Source organism: Stenella coeruleoalba, assembly GCF_951394435.1.
Source record: "Stenella coeruleoalba genome assembly, contig: scaffold_291, whole genome shotgun sequence".
Taxonomy (NCBI): domain Eukaryota; kingdom Metazoa; phylum Chordata; class Mammalia; order Artiodactyla; family Delphinidae; genus Stenella; species Stenella coeruleoalba.
The window spans coordinates 170,610-190,046 of record NW_027646356.1 but is presented as its reverse complement, the minus strand read 5'-3'; the positions used below and the strand labels follow the sequence as shown (position 1 = coordinate 190,046).

General features: G+C 43.9%; 1 long non-coding RNA gene across 3 annotated transcripts in view; it reads left to right on the top strand.

Annotated features, from left to right (window-relative positions):
* Nucleotides 1-19,437, top strand: part of LOC307181155 — a 123,846-nt gene that overhangs the window by 80,056 nt on the left and 24,353 nt on the right. For 2 of the 3 annotated variants that reach the window (XR_013826045.1, XR_013826046.1), the window contains exon 3: nt 4,385-4,470. This is a non-coding gene — a long non-coding RNA (uncharacterized lncRNA). Of the gene's footprint in view, nt 1-4,384; nt 4,471-5,966; nt 6,036-19,437 lie in introns of those variants that run through there. The other variant, XR_013826047.1, reaches the window with a different exon arrangement.

Here is a 19,437-nt window from a genome sequence, read left to right as displayed (position 1 = left end):
CTCCATGGCCTGTCCTGCCTTTCTGGATTTTACACTTTTTTCAGATGGCCCTTTTGACCGGGGGGAATTGAGACTTCATTGTAGTGCAGATTTCCTTTGCAAGCTTGCTTGGTTGGCCAAAAAGGGCGTATGCGTTTTTTCCTGAATATATTCAGGAAAAAACGCATACGCCCTTTTTGGCCAAGTGCATCATTGTGGACGTTCTGCCTCTTTTCCTATGCTTTCAATGCAATTCCAGTCTACCTCCTGAAATCGGTTTCCTGCAATTCTGCCCTGCTTTCAAGTCCTCTTGGCAGCCTTACTTCAGTCTCTATTTGGACGATAGCTGTCATTTATAACTCTGCAGGTTTGTGAATTACAGTGCCCCTGAGCTCCTTTCTTCAACTCGCTTTCTTTTGAGCTGGCCGCAACACCGCAGGATGGCTTCAGGCCCTAATCTGGTTTCGGCACGGCACGCTGAGCCTTTGGTTATTTCCTCTTCCTGGTGGGTAATGAGAGTTAAATTTGCCCGTCCAGACACCTCCAGCTAGCCTCTCATTGGTTCTCGCTATTCCTGTTCATCTTCCGCAGAAATTGCAAACTGGGCCAAACAGGAGGTTAAAGGGACTGACTCTCCAAGTGGGGAGAGTGTTAGTAAAGCGTCTGGAATGTTGCACCCGAGTACCAGGGTACGAAAACTGAGATATATTTGAACACGTCTCCCGTTCACATGGTTGATCATACTCTGGGTTCCACATGCATGTTTTAGCTGAAGGAAGAATACCTTAAACCTGGAGAGTTGAGACCCGTGTAATGGGTACCATGCAATATGACTTCAAAGGGTCTTCATTTGCTCACCGAACCTCTCCAATCCTATCACTGCTGCGTTTATGCCCCTGTACACACGCTTGATTCTCTTTTGGAGACATAGCAATCCATAGGTTTTAAGATACTTACTAGTCAGGTACATTCTTAGGCGTTTAATATGGGGTGTTGAGTCCATTTCGTTGAGCAAGGAGTAGCTCTTGTCTATTCCATATTTGGCTTAAGGAACTTTATCTGTGCTCATTTCAATCTCTGGTTTTATGCAGCACCCCAACTCACCTTTCCCCTTAAGCAAGCATAAGTTGGTTTTCTAAATTTGAGACCCTGTTCTGTTTTGGAATGCAGTTCCTGTGTAGCCAAGTTTACATTCCGTGTATTAGTGATATCTTATGATGTTTCTTTTTCTGTGTGACTTATTTCAGTTAGAATCATCATACCTGAATCCACTCATTGTGATGCTAAGGGCCTGATGACATAGATTTCATTGCTGAATGATATTGCTTTGTAAGTAAATACCACAACTTCTTTATCCATTTTTCACTTTCTGCGATGTTGAACTTGTACTGTAAACGAGGTTCTTGTAAACAGAGGCGTCCCAAACTTTGGGGTGGCTGTGTCTTTTTGATTTTAATTTCCCTAAGCTATAGGACCATAAGTGGCAGTGCCCTAGGCTCTGTTGCTTTGTTTTTTAGATGTTTCAGGAAACACCATACACTTCTCCCGAGTGTCTGTTGGCAATTTACATCCCGCCCATCAGCATAACAAGGCTCCCAGTTCTCCATGGCCTGTCCTGCCTTTCTGGATTTTACACTTTTTTCAGATGGCCCTTTTGACCAGGGGGAAGTGAGACTTCATTGTAGTGCAGATTTCCTTTGCAAGCTTGCTTGGTTGGCCAAAAAGGGCGTATGCGTTTTTTCCTGAATATATTCAGGAAAAAACGCATACGCCCTTTTTGGCCAAGTGCATCATTGTGGACGTTCTGCCTCTTTTCCTATGCTTTCAATGCAATTTCAGTCTACCTCCTGAAATCGGTTTCCTGCAATTCTGCCCCGCTTTCAAGTCCTCTTGGCAGCCTTACTTCAGTCTATTTTTGGACGATAGCTGTCATTTATAACTCTGCAGGTTTGTGAATTACAGTGCCCCTGAGCTCCTTTCTACAACTCGCTTTCTTTTGAACTGGCCGCAACACCGCCGGATGGCTTCAGGCCCTAATCTGGTTCCGGCACGGCACGCTGCGCCTTTGGTTATTTCCTCTTCCTGGTGGGAAATGAGAGTTAAATTTGCCCGTCCAGACACCTCCAGCTAGTCTCTCATTGGTTCTCGCTATTCCTGTTCATCTTCCGCAGAAATTGCAAACTGGGCCAAACAGGAGGTTAAAGGCGCTGACTCTCCAAGTGGGGAGAGTGTTAGTAAAGCGTCTGGAATGTTGCACCCGAGTACCAGGGGAGGAAAACTGAGACATATTTGAACACGTCTCCCGTTCACATGATTGATCATACTTGGGTTCCACATGCATGTTTTAGCTGAAGGAAGAATACCTTAAACCTGGAGAGTTAAGACCCGTGTAATGGGTACCATGCAATATGACTTCAAAGAGTCTTCATTTGCTCACCGAACCTCTCCAATCCTATCACTGCTGTGTTTATGCCCCTGTACACATGCTTGATTCTCTTTCGGAGACATAGCAATCCATAGGTTTTAAGATACTTACTAGTCAGGTACATTCTTAGGCGTTTAATATGCGGTGTTGAGTCCATTTCGTTGAGCAAGGAGTAGCTCTTGTCTATTCCATATTTGACTTAAGGAACTTTATCTGTGCTCATTTCAATCTCTGGTTTTATGCAGCACCCCAACTCACCTTTACCCTTAAGCAAGCATAAGTTGGTTTTCTAAATTTGAGACCCTGTTCTGTTCTGTAATTCAGTTCCTGTGTAGCCAAGTTTACATTCCGTGTATTACTGATATCTTATGATGTTTCTTTTTCTGTGTGACTTACTTCAGTTAGAATCATCATACCTGAATCCACTCATTGTGCTGCTAAGGGCCTGATGACACAGATTTCATTGCTGAGTGATATTGCTTTGTAAGTAAATACCACAAATTCTTTATCCATTTTTCACTTTCTGCGATGTTGAACTTGTACTGTAAACGAGGTTCTTGTAAACAGAGCCGTTCCAAACTTTGGGGTGGCTGTGTCTTTTTGATTTTAATTTCTCTAAGCTATAGGACCATAAGTGGAAGTGCCGTAGGTTCTGTTGCTTTGATTTTTAGATGTTTCAGGAAACACCATACACTTCTCCCGAGTGGTTGTTGGCAATTTACATCCCGCCCATCAGCATAACAAGGCTCCCAGTTCTCCATGGCCTCTCCTGCCTTTCTGGATTTTACACTTTTTTCAGATGGCCCTTTTGACCGGGGAGAAGTGAGACTTCATTGTAGTGCAGATTTCCTTTGCAAGCTTGCTTGGTTGGCCAAAAAGGGCGTATGCGTTTTTTCCTGAATATATTCAGGAAAAAACGCATACGCCCTTTTTGGCCAAGTGCATCATTGTGGACGTTCTGCCTCTTTTCCTATGCTTTCAATGCAATTCCAGTCTACCTCCTGAAATTGGTTTCCTGCAATTCTGCCCCGCTTTCAAGTCCTCTTGGCAGCCATACTTCAGTCTATTTTTGGACGATAGCTGTCATTTATAACTCTGCAGGTTTGTGAATTACAGTGCCCCTGAGCTCCTTTCTTCAACTCGCTTTCTTTTGAGCTGGCCGCAACACCGCAGGGTGGCTTCAGGCCCTAATCTGGTTCCGGTACGGCACGCTGAGCCTTTGGTTATTTCCTCTTCCTGGTGGGAAATGAGAGTTAAATTTGCCCGTCCAGACACCTCCAGCTAGCCTCTCATTGGTTCTCGCTATTCCTGTTCATCTTCCGCAGAAATTGCAAACTGGGCCAAACAGGAGGTTAAAGGCGCTGACTCTCCAAGTGGGGAGAGTGTTAGTAAAGCGTCTGGAATGTTGCACCCGAGTACCAGGGGAGGAAAACTGAGACATATTTGAACACGTCTCCCGTTCACATGGTTGATCATACTTGGGTTCCACATGCATGTTTTAGCTGAAGGAAGAATACCTTAAACCTGGAGAGTTAAGACCCGTGTAATGGGTACCATGCAATATGACTTCAAAGGGTCTTCATTTGCTCACCGAACCTCTCCAATCCTATCACTGCTGCGTTTATGCCCCTGTACACATGCTTGATTCTCTTTTGGAGACATAGCAATCCATAGGTTTTACGATACTTACAAGTCAGGTACATTCTTAGGCGTTTAATATGCGGTGTTGAGTCCATTTCGTTGAGCAAGGAGTAGCTCTTGTCTATTCCATATTTGACTTAAGGAACTTTATCTGTGCTCATTTCAATCTCTAGTTTTATGCAGCACCCCAACTCACCTTTACCCTTAAGCAAGCATAAGTTGGTTTTCTAAATTTGAGACCCTGTTCTGTTCTGTAATTCAGTTCCTGTGTAGCCAAGTTTACATTCCGTGTATTACTGATATCTTATGATGTTTCTTTTTCTGTGTGACTTATTTCAGTTAGAATCATCATACCTGAATCCACTCATTGTGATGCTAAGGGCCTGATGACATAGATTTCATTGCTGAGTGATATTGCTTTTTAAGTAAATACCACAACTTCTTTATCCATTTTTCACTTTCTGCGATGTTGAACTTGTACTGTGAACGAGGTTCTTGTAAACAGAGGCGTCCCAAACTTTGGGGTGGCTGTGTCTTTTTGATTTTAATTTCCCTAAGCTATAGGACCATAAGTGGCAGTGCCCTAGGCTCTGTTGCTTTGTTTTTTAGATGTTTCAGGAAACACCATACACTTCTCCCGAGTGTCTGTTGGCAATTTACATCCCGCCCATCAGCATAACAAGGCTCCCAGTTCTCCATGGCCTGTCCTGCCTTTCTGGATTTTACACTTTTTTCAGATGGCCCTTTTGACCGGGGGGAAGTGAGACTTCATTGCAGTGCAGATTTCCTTTGCAAGCTTGCTTGTTGGCCAAAAAGGGCGTATGCGTTTTTTCCTGAATATATTCAGGAAAAAATGCATACGCCCTTTTTGGCCAAGTGCATCATTGTGGACGTTCTGCCTCTTTTCCTATGCTTTCAATGCAATTCCAGTCTACCTCCTGAAATCGGTTTCCTGCAATTCTGCCCCGCTTTCAAGTCCTCTTGGCAGCCTTACTTCAGTCTATTTTTGGACGATAGCTGTCATTTATAACTCTGCAGGTTTGTGAATTACAGTGCCCCTGAGCTCCTTTCTTCAACTCGCTTTCTTGTGACCTGGCCGCAACACCGCAGGATGGCTTCAGGCCCTAATCTGGTTCCGGCACGGCACGCTGAGCCTTTGGTTATTTCCTCTTCCTGGTGGGAAATGAGAGTTAAATTTGCCCGTCCAGACACCTCCAGCTAGTCTCTCATTGGTTCTCGCTATTCCTGTTCATCTTCCGCAGAAATTGCAAACTGGGCCAAACAGGAGGTTAAAGGCGCTGACTCTCCAAGTGGGGAGAGTGTTAGTAAAGCGTCTGGAATGTTGCACCCGAGTACCAGGGGAGGAAAACTGAGACATATTTGAACACGTCTCCCGTTCACATGGTTGATCATACTTGGGTTCCACATGCATGATTTAGCTGAAGGAAGAATACCTTAAACCTGGAGAGTTAAGACCCGTGTAATGGGTACCATGCAATATGACTTCAAAGGGTCTTCATTTGCTCACCGAACCTCTCCAATCCTATCACTGCTGCGTTTATGCCCCTGTACACATGCTTGATTCTCTTTCGGAGACATAGCAATCCATAGGTTTTAAGATACTTACTAGTCAGGTACATTCTTAGGCGTTTAATATGCGGTGTTGAGTCCATTTCGTTGAGCAAGGAGTAGCTCTTGTCTATTCCATATTTGACTTAAGGAACTTTATCTGTGCTCATTTCAATCTCTGGTTTTATGCAGCACCCCAACTCACCTTTACCCTTAAGCAAGCATAAGTTGGTTTTCTAAATTTGAGACCCTGTTCTGTTCTGTAATTCAGTTCCTGTGTAGCCAAGTTTACATTCTGTGTATTACTGATATCTTATGATGTTTCTTTTTCTGTGTGACTTATTTCAGTTAGAATCATCATACCTGAATCCACTCATTGTGATGCTAAGGGCCTGATGACATAGATTTCATTGCTGAGTGATATTGCTTTGTAAGTAAATACCACAACTTCTTTATCCATTTTTCACTTTCTGCGATGTTGAACTTGTACTGTAAACGAGGTTCTTGTAAACAGAGCCGTTCCAAACTTTGGGGTGGCTGTGTCTTTTTGATTTTAATTTCCCTAAGCTATAGGACCATAAGTGGCAGTGCCCTAGGCTCTGTTGCTTTGTTTTTTAGATGTTTCAGGAAACACCATACACTTCTCCCGAGTGTCTGTTGGCAATTTACATCCCGCCCATCAGCATAACAAGGCTCCCAGTTCTCCATGGCCTGTCCTGCCTTTCTGGATTTTACACTTTTTTCAGATGGCCCTTTGGACCGGGGGGAAGTGAGACTTCATTGTAGTGCAGATTTCCTTTGCAAGCTTGCTTGGTTGGCCAAAAAGGGCGTATGCGTTTTTTCCTGAATATATTCAGGAAAAAACGCATACGCCCTTTTTGGCCAAGTGCATCATTGTGGACGTTCTGCCTCTTTTCCTATGCTTTCAATGCAATTCCAGTCTACCTCCTGAAATCGGTTTCCTGCAATTCTGCCCCGCTTTCAAGTCCTCTTGGCAGCCTTACTTCAGTCTATTTTTGGAAGATAGCTGTCATTTATAACTCTGCAGGTTTGTGAATTACAGTGCCCCTGAGCTCCTTTCTTCAACTCGCTTTCTTGTGACCTGGCCGCAACACCGCAGGATGGCTTCAGGCCCTAATCTGGTTCCGGCACGGCACGCTGCGCCTTTGGTTATTTCCTCTTCCTGGTGGGAAATGAGAGTTAAATTTGCCCGTCCAGACACCTCCAGCTAGTCTCTCATTGGTTCTCGCTATTCCTGTTCATCTTCCGCAGAAATTGCAAACTGGGCCAAACAGGAGGTTAAAGGCGCTGACTCTCCAAGTGGGGAGAGTGTTAGTAAAGCGTCTGGAATGTTGCACCCGAGTACCAGGGGAGGAAAACTGAGACATATTTGAACACGTCTCCCGTTCACATGATTGATCATACTTGGGTTCCACATGCATGTTTTAGCTGAAGGAAGAATACCTTAAACCTGGAGAGTTAAGACCCGTGTAATGGGTACCATGCAATATGACTTCAAAGAGTCTTCATTTGCTCACCGAACCTCTCCAATCCTATCACTGCTGTGTTTATGCCCCTGTACACATGCTTGATTCTCTTTCGGAGACATAGCAATCCATAGGTTTTAAGATACTTACTAGTCAGGTACATTCTTAGGCGTTTAATATGCGGTGTTGAGTCCATTTCGTTGAGCAAGGAGTAGCTCTTGTCTATTCCATATTTGACTTAAGGAACTTTATCTGTGCTCATTTCAATCTCTGGTTTTATGCAGCACCCCAACTCACCTTTACCCTTAAGCAAGCATAAGTTGGTTTTCTAAATTTGAGACCCTGTTCTGTTCTGTAATTCAGTTCCTGTGTAGCCAAGTTTACATTCCGTGTACTACTGATATCTTATGATGTTTCTTTTTCTGTGTGACTTACTTCAGTTAGAATCATCATACCTGAATCCACTCATTGTGCTGCTAAGGGCCTGATGACACAGATTTCATTGCTGAGTGATATTGCTTTGTAAGTGAATACCACAAATTCTTTATCCATTTTTCACTTTCTGCGATGTTGAACTTGTACTGTAAACGAGGTTCTTGTAAACAGAGCCGTTCCAAACTTTGGGGTGGCTGTGTCTTTTTGATTTTAATTTCCCTAAGCTATAGGACCATAAGTGGAAGTGCCCTAGGTTCTGTTGCTTTGATTTTTAGATGTTTCAGGAAACACCATACACTTCTCCCGAGTGGTTGTTGGCAATTTACATCCCGCCCATCAGCATAACAAGGCTCCCAGTTCTCCATGGCCTCTCCTGCCTTTCTGGATTTTACACTTTTTTCAGATGGCCCTTTTGACCGGGGAGAAGTGAGACTTCATTGTAGTGCAGATTTCCTTTGCAAGCATGCTTGGTTGGCCAAAAAGGGCGTATGCGTTTTTTCCTGAATATATTCAGGAAAAAACGCATACGCCCTTTTTGGCCAAGTGCATCATTGTGGACGTTCTGCCTCTTTTCCTATGCTTTCAATGCAATTCCAGTCTACCTCCTGAAATCGGTTTCCTGCAATTCTGCCCCGCTTTCAAGTCCTCTTGGCAGCCTTACTTCAGTCTATTTTTGGACGATAGCTGTCATTTATAACTCTGCAGGTTTGTGAATTACAGTGCCCCTGAGCTCCTTTCTTCAACTCGCTTTCTTTTGAGCTGGCCGCACCACCGCAGGGTGGCTTCAGGCCCTAATCTGGTTCCGGTACGGCACGCTGAGCCTTTGGTTATTTCCTCTTCCTGGTGGGAAATGAGAGTTAAATTGGCCCGTCCAGACACCTCCAGCTAGCCTCTCATTGGTTCTCGCTATTCCTGTTCATCTTCCGCAGAAATTGCAAACTGGGCCAAACAGGAGGTTAAAGGCGCTGACTCTCCAAGTCGGGAGAGTGTTAGTAAAGCGTCTGGAATGTTGCACCCGAGTACCAGGGGAGGAAAACTGAGACATATTTGAACACGTCTCCCGTTCACATGGTTGATCATACTTGGGTTCCACATGCATGTTTTAGGTGAAGGAAGAATACCTTAAACCTGGAGAGTTAAGACCCGTGTAATGGGTACCATGCAATATGACTTCAAAGGGTCTTCATTTGCTCACCGAACCTCTCCAATCCTATCACTGCTGCGTTTATGCCCCTGTACACATGCTTGATTCTCTTTTGGAGACATAGCAATCCATAGGTTTTACGATACTTACTAGTCAGGTACATTCTTAGGCGTGTAATATGCGGTGTTGAGTCCATTTCGTTGAGCAAGGAGTAGCTCTTGTCTATTCCATATTTGACTTAAGGAACTTTATCTGTGCTCATTTCAATCTCTAGTTTTATGCAGCACCCCAACTCACCTTTACCCTTAAGCAAGCATAAGTTGGTTTTCTAAATTTGAGACCCTGTTCTGTTCTGTAATTCAGTTCCTGTGTAGCCAAGTTTACATTCCGTGTATTACTGATATCTTATGATGTTTCTTTTTCTGTGTGACTTATTTCAGTTAGAATCATCATACCTGAATCCACTCATTGTGATGCTAAGGGCCTGATGACATAGATTTCATTGCTGAGTGATATTGCTTTGTAAGTAAATACCACAACTTCTTTATCCATTTTTCACTTTCTGCGATGTTGAACTTGTACTGTAAACGAGGTTCTTGTAAACAGAGGCGTCCCAAACTTTGGGGTGGCTGTGTCTTTTTGATTTTAATTTCCCTAAGCTATAGGACCATAAGTGGCAGTGCCCTAGGCTCTGTTGCTTTGTTTTTTAGATGTTTCAGGAAACACCATACACTTCTCCCGAGTGTCTGTTGGCAATTTACATCCCGCCCATCAGCATAACAAGGCTCCTAGTTCTCCATGGCCTGTCCTGCCTTTCTGGATTTTACACTTTTTTCAGATGGCCCTTTTGACCGGGGGGAAGTGAGACTTCATTGTAGTGCAGATTTCCTTTGCAAGCTTGCTTGTTGGCCAAAAAGGGCGTATGCATTTTTTCCTGAATATATTCAGGAAATAATGCATACGACCTTTTTGGCCAAGTGCATCACTGTGGACGTTCTGCCTCTTTTCCTATGCTTTCAATGCAATTCCAGTCTACCTCCTGAAATCGGTTTCCTGCAATTCTGCCCCGCTTTCAAGTCCTCTTGGCAGCCTTACTTCAGTCTATTTTTGGACGATAGCTGTCATTTATAACTCTGCAGGTTTGTGAATTACAGTGCCCCTGAGCTCCTTTCTTCAACTCGCTTTCTTGTGACCTGGCCGCAACACCGCAGGATGGCTTCAGGCCCTAATCTGGTTCCGGCACGGCACGCTGAGCCTTTGGTTATTTCCTCTTCCTGGTGGGAAATGAGAGTTAAATTTGCCCGTCCAGACACCTCCAGCTAGTCTCTCATTGGTTCTCGCTATTCCTGTTCATCTTCCGCAGAAATTGCAAACTGGGCCAAACAGGAGGTTAAAGGCGCTGACTCTCCAAGTGGGGAGAGTGTTAGTAAAGCGTCTGGAATGTTGCACCCGAGTACCAGGGGAGGAAAACTGAGACATATTTGAACACGTCTCCCGTTCACATGGTTGATCATACTTGGGTTCCACATGCATGTTTTAGCTGAAGGAAGAATACCTTAAACCTGGAGAGTTAAGACCCGTGTAATGGGTACCATGCAATATGACTTCAAAGGGTCTTCATTTGCTCACCGAACCTCTCCAATCCTATCACTGCTGCGTTTATGCCCCTGTACACATGCTTGATTCTCTTTCGGAGACATAGCAATCCATAGGTTTTAAGATACTTACTAGTCAGGTACATTCTTAGGCGTTTAATATGCGGTGTTGAGTCCATTTCGTTGAGCAAGGAGTAGCTCTTGTCTATTCCATATTTGACTTAAGGAACTTTATCTGTGCTCATTTCAATCTCTGGTTTTATGCAGCACCCCAACTCACCTTTACCCTTAAGCAAGCATAAGTTGGTTTTCTAAATTTGAGACCCTGTTCTGTTCTGTAATTCAGTTCCTGTGTAGCCAAGTTTACATTCTGTGTATTACTGATATCTTATGATGTTTCTTTTTCTGTGTGACTTATTTCAGTTAGAATCATCATACCTGAATCCACTCATTGTGATGCTAAGGGCCTGATGACATAGATTTCATTGCTGAGTGATATTGCTTTGTAAGTAAATACCACAACTTCTTTATCCATTTTTCACTTTCTGCGATGTTGAACTTGTACTGTAAACGAGGTTCTTGAAAACAGAGCCGTTCCAAACTTTGGGGTGGCTGTGTCTTTTTGATTTTAATTTCCCTAAGCTATAGGACCATAAGTGGCAGTGCCCTAGGCTCTGTTGCTTTGTTTTTTAGATGTTTCAGGAAACACCATACACTTCTCCCGAGTGTCTGTTGGCAATTTACATCCCGCCCATCAGCATAACAAGGCTCCCAGTTCTCCATGGCCTGTCCTGCCTTTCTGGATTTTACACTTTTTTCAGATGGCCCTTTTGACCGGGGGGAAGTGAGACTTCATTGTAGTGCAGATTTCCTTTGCAAGCTTGCTTGGTTGGCCAAAAAGGGCGTATGCGTTTTTTCCTGAATATATTCAGGAAAAAACGCATACGCCCTTCTTGGCCAAGTGCATCATTGTGGACGTTCTGCCTCTTTTCCTATGCTTTCAATGCAATTCCAGTCTACCTCCTGAAATCGGTTTCCTGCAATTCTGCCCCGCTTTCAAGTCCTCTTGGCAGCCTTACTTCAGTCTATTTTTGGACGATAGCTGTAATTTATAACTCTGCAGGTTTGTGAATTACAGTGCCCCTGAGCTCCTTTCTTCAACTCGCTTTCTTGTGACCTGGCCGCAACACCGCAGGATGGCTTCAGGCCCTAATCTGGTTCCGGCACGGCACGCTGAGCTTTTGGTTATTTCCTCTTCCTGGTGGGAAATGAGAGTTAAATTTGCCCGTCCAGACACCTCCAGCTAGTCTCTCATTGGTTCTCGCTATTCCTGTTCATCTTCCGCAGAAATTGCAAACTGGGCCAAACAGGAGGTTAAAGGCGCTGACTCTCCAAGTGGGGAGAGTGTTAGTAAAGCGTCTGGAATGTTGCACCCGAGTACCAGGGGAGGAAAACTGAGACATATTTGAACACGTCTCCCGTTCACATGGTTGATCATACTTGGGTTCCACATGCATGTTTTAGCTGAAGGAAGAATACCTTAAACCTGGAGAGTTAAGACCCGTGTAATGGGTACCATGCAATATGACTTCAAAGGGTCTTCATTTGCTCACCGAACCTCTCCAATCCTATCACTGCTGTGTTTATGCCCCTGTACACATGCTTGATTCTCTTTCGGAGACATAGCAATCCATAGGTTTTAAGATACTTACTAGTCAGGTACATTCTTAGGCGTTTAATATGCGGTGTTGAGTCCATTTCGTTGAGCAAGGAGTAGCTCTTGTCTATTCCATATTTGACTTAAGGAACTTTATCTGTGCTCATTTCAATCTCTGGTTTTATGCAGCACCCCAACTCACCTTTACCCTTAAGCAAGCATAAGTTGGTTTTCTAAATTTGAGACCCTGTTCTGTTCTGTAATTCAGTTCCTGTGTAGCCAAGTTTACATTCCGTGTATTACTGATATCTTATGATGTTTCTTTTTCTGTGTGACTTACTTCAGTTAGAATCATCATACCTGAATCCACTCATTGTGCTGCTAAGGGCCTGATGACACAGATTTCATTGCTGAGTGATATTGCTTTGTAAGTAAATACCACAACTTCTTTATCCATTTTTCACTTTCTGCGATGTTGAACTTGTACTGTAAACGAGGTTCTTGTAAACAGAGCCGTTCCAAACTTTGGGGTGGCTGTGTCTTTTTGATTTTAATTTCCCTAAGCTATAGGACCATAAGTGGAAGTGCCCTAGGTTCTGTTGCTTTGTTTTTTAGATGTTTCAGGAAACACCATACACTTCTCCCGAGTGTCTGTTGGCAATTTACATCCCGCCCATCAGCATCACAAGGCTCCCAGTTCTCCATGGCCTGTCCTGCCTTTCTGGATTTTACACTTTTTTCAGATGGCCCTTTTGACCGGGGGGGAAGTGAGACTTCATTGTAGTGCAGATTTCCTTTGCAAGCTTGCTTGGTTGGCCAAAAAGGGCGTATGCGTTTTTTCCTGAATATATTCAGGAAAAAACGCATACGCCCTTTTTGGCCAAGTGCATCATTGTGGACGTTCTGCCTCTTTTCCTATGCTTTCAATGCAATTCCAGTCTACCTCCTGAAATCGGTTTCCTGCAATTCTGCCCCGCTTTCAAGTCCTCTTGGCAGCCTTACTTCAGTCTATTTTTGGACGATAGCTGTCATTTATAACTCTGCAGGTTTGTGAATTACAGTGCCCCTGAGCTCCTTTCTTCAACTCGCTTTCTTTTGAGCTGGCCGCAACACCGCAGGATGGCTTCAGGCCCTAATCTGGTTCCGGTTCGGCACGCTGAGCCTTTGGTTATTTCCTCTTCCTGGTGGGAAATGAGAGTTAAATTTGCCCGTCCAGACACCTCCAGCTAGTCTCTCATTGGTTCTCGCTATTCCTGTTCATCTTCCGCAGAAATTGCAAACTGGGCCAAACAGGAGGTTAAAGGCGCTGACTCTCCAAGTGGGGAGAGTGTTAGTAAAGCGTCTGGAATGTTGCACCCGAGTACCAGGGGAGGAAAACTGAGACATATTTGAACACGTCTCCCGATCACATGGTTGATCATACTCTAGGTTCCACATGCATTTTTTAGCTGAAGGAAGAATACCTTAAACCTGGGTAGTTGAAACCCGTGGAATGGGTACCATGCAATATGACTTCAAAGGGTCTTCATTTGCTCACCGAACCTCTCCAATCCTATCACTAATGCGTTTATGCCCCTGTACACATGCTTGATTCTCTTTCGGAGACATAGCAATCCATAGGTTTTAAGATACTTACAAGTCAGGTACATTCTTAGGCGTTTAATATGCGGTGTTGAGTCCATTTCGTTGAGCAAGGAGTAGCTCTTGTCTATTCCATATTTGGCTTAAGGAACTTTATCTGTGCTCATTTCAATCTCTGGTTTTATGCAGCACCCCAACTCACCTTTACCCTTAAGCAAGCATAAGTTGGTTTTCTAAATTTGAGACCCTGTTCTGTTCTGTAATTCAGTTCCTGTGTAGCCAAGTTTACATTCCGTGTATTACTGATATCTTATGATGTTTCTTTTTCTGTGTGACTTACTTCAGTTAGAATCATCATACCTGAATCCACTCATTGTGCTGGTAAGGGCCTGAAGACACAGATTTCATTGCTGAGTGATATTGCTTTGTAAGTAAATACCACAACTTCTTTATCCATTTTTCACTTTCTGTGATGTTGAACTTGTACTGTAAACGAGGTTCTTGTAAACAGAGCCGTTCCAAACTTTGGGGTGGCTGTGTCTTTTTGATTTTAATTTCCCTAAGCTATAGGACCATAAGTGGAAGTGCCCTAGGTTCTGTTGCTTTGTTTTTTAGATGTTTCAGGAAACACCATACACTTCTCCCGAGTGGTTGTTGGCAATTTACATCCCGCCCATCAGCATCACAAGGCTCCCAGTTCTCCATGGCCTGTCCTGCCTTTCTGGATTTTACACTTTTTTCAGATGGCCCTTTTGACCGGGGGGGAAGTGAGACTTCATTGTAGTGCAGATTTCCTTTGCAAGCTTGCTTGGTTGGCCAAAAAGGGCGTATGCGTTTTTTCCTGAATATATTCAGGAAAAAACGCATACGCCCTTTTTGGCCAAGTGCATCATTGTGGACGTTCTGCCTCTTTTCCTATGCTTTCAATGCAATTCCAGTCTACCTCCTGAAATCGGTTTCCTGCAATTCTGCCCCGCTTTCAAGTCCTCTTGGCAGCCTTACTTCAGTCTATTTTTGGACGATAGCTGTCATTTATAACTCTGCAGGTTTGTGAATTACAGTGCCCCTGAGCTCCTTTCTTCAACTCGCTTTCTTTTGAGCTGGCCGCAACACCGCAGGATGGCTTCAGGCCCTAATCTGGTTCCGGTACGGCACGCTGAGCCTTTGGTTATTTCCTCTTCCTGGTGGGAAATGAGAGTTAAATTTGCCCGTCCAGACACCTCCAGCTAGCCTCTCATTGGTTCTCGCTATTCCTGTTCATCTTCCGCAGAAATTGCAAACTGGGCCAAACAGGAGGTTAAAGGCGCTGACTCTCCAAGTGGGGAGAGTGTTAGTAAAGCGTCTGGAATGTTGCACCCGAGTACCAGGGTACGAAAACTGAGACATATTTGAACACGTCTCCCGATCACATGGTTGATCATACTCTAGGTTCCACATGCATGTTTTAGCTGAAGGAAGAATACCTTAAACCTGGGTAGTTGAAACCCGTGGAATGGGTACCATGCAATATGACTTCAAAGGGTCTTCATTTGCTCACCGAACCTCTCCAATCCTATCACTAATGCGTTTATGCCCCTGTACACATGCTTGATTCTCTTTCGGAGACATAGCAATCCATAGGTTTTAAGATACTTACAAGTCAGGTACATTCTTAGGCGTTTAATATGCGGTGTTGAGTCCATTTCGTTGAGCAAGGAGTAGCTCTTGTCTATTCCATATTTGGCTTAAGGAACTTTATCTGTGCTCATTTCAATCTCTGGTTTTATGCAACACCCCAACTCACCTTTACCCTTAAGCAAGCATAAGTTGGTTTTCTAAATTTGAGACCCTGTTCTGTTCTGTAATTCAGTTCCTGTGTAGCCAAGTTTACATTCCGTGTATTATTGATATCTTATGATGTTTCTTTTTCTGTGTGACTTACTTCAGTTAGAATCATCATACCTGAATCCACTCATTGTGCTTCTAAGTGCCTGATGACACAGATTTCATTGCTGAGTGATATTGCTTTGTAAGTAAATACCACAACTTCTTTATCCATTTTTCACTTTCTGCGATGTTGAACTTGTACTGTAAACGAGGTTCTTGTAAACAGAGCCGTTCCAAACTTTGGGGTGGCTGTGTCTTTTTGATTTTAATTTCCCTAAGCTATAGGACCATAAGTGGAAGTGCCCTAGGTTCTGTTGCTTTGTTTTTTAGATGTTTCAGGAAACACCATACACTTCTCCCGAGTGTCTGTTGGCAATTTACATCCCGCCCATCAGCATCACAAGGCTCCCAGTTCTCCATGGCCTGTCCTTCCTTTCTGGATTTTACACTTTTTTCAGATGGCCCTTTTGACCGGGGGGGAAGTGAGACTTCATTGTAGTGCAGATTTCCTTTGCAAGCTTGCTTGGTTGGCCAAAAAGGGCGTATGCGTTTTTTCCTGAATATATTCAGGAAAAAACGCATACGCCCTTTTTGGCCAAGTGCATCATTGTGGACGTTCTGCCTCTTTTCCTATGCTTTCAATGCAATTCCAGTCTACCTCCTGAAATCGGTTTCCTGCAATTCTGCCCCGCTTTCAAGTCCTCTTGGCAGCCTTACTTCAGTCTATTTTTGGACGATAGCTGTCATTTATAACTCTGCAGGTTTGTGAATTACAGTGCCCCTGAGCTCCTTTCTTCAACTCGCTTTCTTTTGAGCTGGCCGCAACACCGCAGGATGGCTTCAGGCCCTAATCTGGTTCCGGTTCGGCACGCTGAGCCTTTGGTTATTTCCTCTTCCTGGTGGGAAATGAGAGTTAAATTTGCCCGTCCAGACACCTCCAGCTAGTCTCTCATTGGTTCTCGCTATTCCTGTTCATCTTCCGCAGAAATTGCAAACTGGGCCAAACAGGAGGTTAAAGGCGCTGACTCTCCAAGTGGGGAGAGTGTTAGTAAAGCGTCTGGAATGTTGCACCCGAGTACCAGGGGAGGAAAACTGAGACATATTTGAACACGTCTCCCGATCACATGGTTGATCATACTCTAGGTTCCACATGCATTTTTTAGCTGAAGGAAGAATACCTTAAACCTGGGTAGTTGAAACCCGTGGAATGGGTACCATGCAATATGACTTCAAAGGGTCTTCATTTGCTCACCGAACCTCTCCAATCCTATCACTAATGCGTTTATGCCCCTGTACACATGCTTGATTCTCTTTCGGAGACATAGCAATCCATAGGTTTTAAGATACTTACAAGTCAGGTACATTCTTAGGCGTTTAATATGCGGTGTTGAGTCCATTTCGTTGAGCAAGGAGTAGCTCTTGTCTATTCCATATTTGGCTTAAGGAACTTTATCTGTGCTCATTTCAATCTCTGGTTTTATGCAGCACCCCAACTCACCTTTACCCTTAAGCAAGCATAAGTTGGTTTTCTAAATTTGAGACCCTGTTCTGTTCTGTAATTCAGTTCCTGTGTAGCCAAGTTTACATTCCGTGTATTACTGATATCTTATGATGTTTCTTTTTCTGTGTGACTTACTTCAGTTAGAATCATCATACCTGAATCCACTCATTGTGCTTCTAAGTGCCTGATGACACAGATTTCATTGCTGAGTGATATTGCTTTGTAAGTAAATACCACAACTTCTTTATCCATTTTTCACTTTCTGCGATGTTGAACTTGTACTGTAAACGAGGTTCTTGTAAACAGAGCCGTTCCAAACTTTGGGGTGGCTGTGTCTTTTTGATTTTAATTTCCCTAAGCTATAGGACCATAAGTGGAAGTGCCCTAGGTTCTGTTGCTTTGTTTTTTAGATGTTTCAGGAAACACCATACACTTCTCCCGAGTGTCTGTTGGCAATTTACATCCCGCCCATCAGCATCACAAGGCTCCCAGTTCTCCATGGCCTGTCCTGCCTTTCTGGATTTTACACTTTTTTCAGATGGCCCTTTTGACCGGGGGGAAGTGAGACTTCATTGTAGTGCAGATTTCCTTTGCAAGCTTGCTTGGTTGGCCAAAAAGGGCGTATGCGTTTTTTCCTGAATATATTCAGGAAAAAACGCATACGCCCTTTTTGGCCAAGTGCACCATTGTGGACATTCTGCCTCTTTTCCTATGCTTTCAATGCAATTCCAGTCTACCTCCTGAAATCGGTTTCCTGCAATTCTGCCCCGCTTTCAAGTCCTCTTGGCAGCCTTACTTCAGTCTATTTTTGGAAGATAGCTGTCATTTATAACTCTGCAGGTTTGTGAATTACAGTGCCCCTGAGCTCCTTTCTTCAACTCGCTTTCTTTTGAGCTGGCCGCAACACCGCCAGATGGCTTCAGGCCCTAATCTGGTTCCGGCACGGCACGCTGCGCCTTTGGTTATTTCCTCTTCATGGTGGGAAATGAGAGTTAAATTTGCCCGTCCAGACACCTCCAGCTAGTCTCTCATTGGTTCTCGCTATTCCTGTTCATCTTCCGCAGAAATTGCAAACTGGGCCAAACAGGAGGTTAAAGGCGCTGACTCTCCAAGTGGGGAGAGTGTTAGTAAAGCGTCTGGAATGTTGCACCCGAGTACCAGGGGAGGAAAACTGAGACATATTTGAACACGTCTCCCGTTCACATGGTTGATCATACTTGGGTTCCACATGCATGTTTTAGCTGAAGGAAGAATACCTTAAACCTGGAGAGTTAAGACCCGTGTAATGGGTACCATGCAATATGACTTCAAAGGGTCTTCATTTGCTCACCGAACCTCTCCAATCCTATCACTGCTGTGTTTATGCCCCTGTACACATGCTTGATTCTCTTTCGGAGACATAGCAATCCATAGGTTTTAAGATACTTACTAGTCAGGTACATTCTTAGGCGTTTAATATGCGGTGTTGAGTCCATTTCGTTGAGCAAGAAGTAGCTCTTGTCTATTCCATATTTGACTTAAGGAACTTTATCTGTGCTCATTTCAATCTCTGGTTTTATGCAGCACCCCAACTCACCTTTACCCTTAAGCAAGCATAAGTTGGTTTTCTAAATTTGAGACCCTGTTCTGTTCTGTAATTCAGTTCCTGTGTAGCCAAGTTTACATTCCGTGTATTACTGATATCTTATGATGTTTCTTTTTCTGTGTGACTTACTTCAGTTAGAATCATCATACCTGAATCCACTCATTGTGCTGCTAAGGGCCTGATGACACAGATTTCATTGCTGAGTGATATTGCTTTGTAAGTAAATACCACAACTTCTTTATCCATTTTTCACTTTCTGCGATGTTGAACTTGTACTGTAAACGAGGTTCTTGTAAACAGAGCCGTTCCAAACTTTGGGGTGGCTGTGTCTTTTTGATTTTAATTTCCCTAAGCTATAGGACCATAAGTGGAAGTGCCCTAGGTTCTGTTGCTTTGTTTTTTAGATGTTTCAGGAAACACCATACACTTCTCCCGAGTGGTTGTTGGCAATTTACATCCCGCCCATCAGCATAACAAGGCTCCCAGTTCTCCATGGCCTGTCCTGCCTTTCTGGATTTTACACTTTTTTCAGATGGCCCTTTTGACCGGGGGGAAGTGAGACTTCATTGTAGTGCAGATTTCCTTTGCAAGCTTGCTTGGTTGGCCAAAAAGGGCGTATGCGTTTTTTCCTGAATATATTCAGGAAAAAACGCATACGCCCTTTTTGGCCAAGTGCATCATTGTGGACGTTCTGCCTCTTTTCCCATGCTTTCAATGCAATTCCAGTCTACCTCCTGAAATCGGTTTCCTGCAATTCTGCCCCGCTTTCAAGTCCTCTTGGCAGCCTTCCTTCAGTCTATTTTTGGACGATAGCTGTCATTTATAACTCTGCAGGTTTGTGAATTACAGTGCCCCTGAGCTCCTTTCTTCAACTCGCTTTCTTGTGACCTGGTCGCAACACCGCAGGATGGCTTCAGGCCCTAATCTGGTTCCGGCCCGGCATGCTGAGCCTTTGGTTAATTCCTCTTCCTG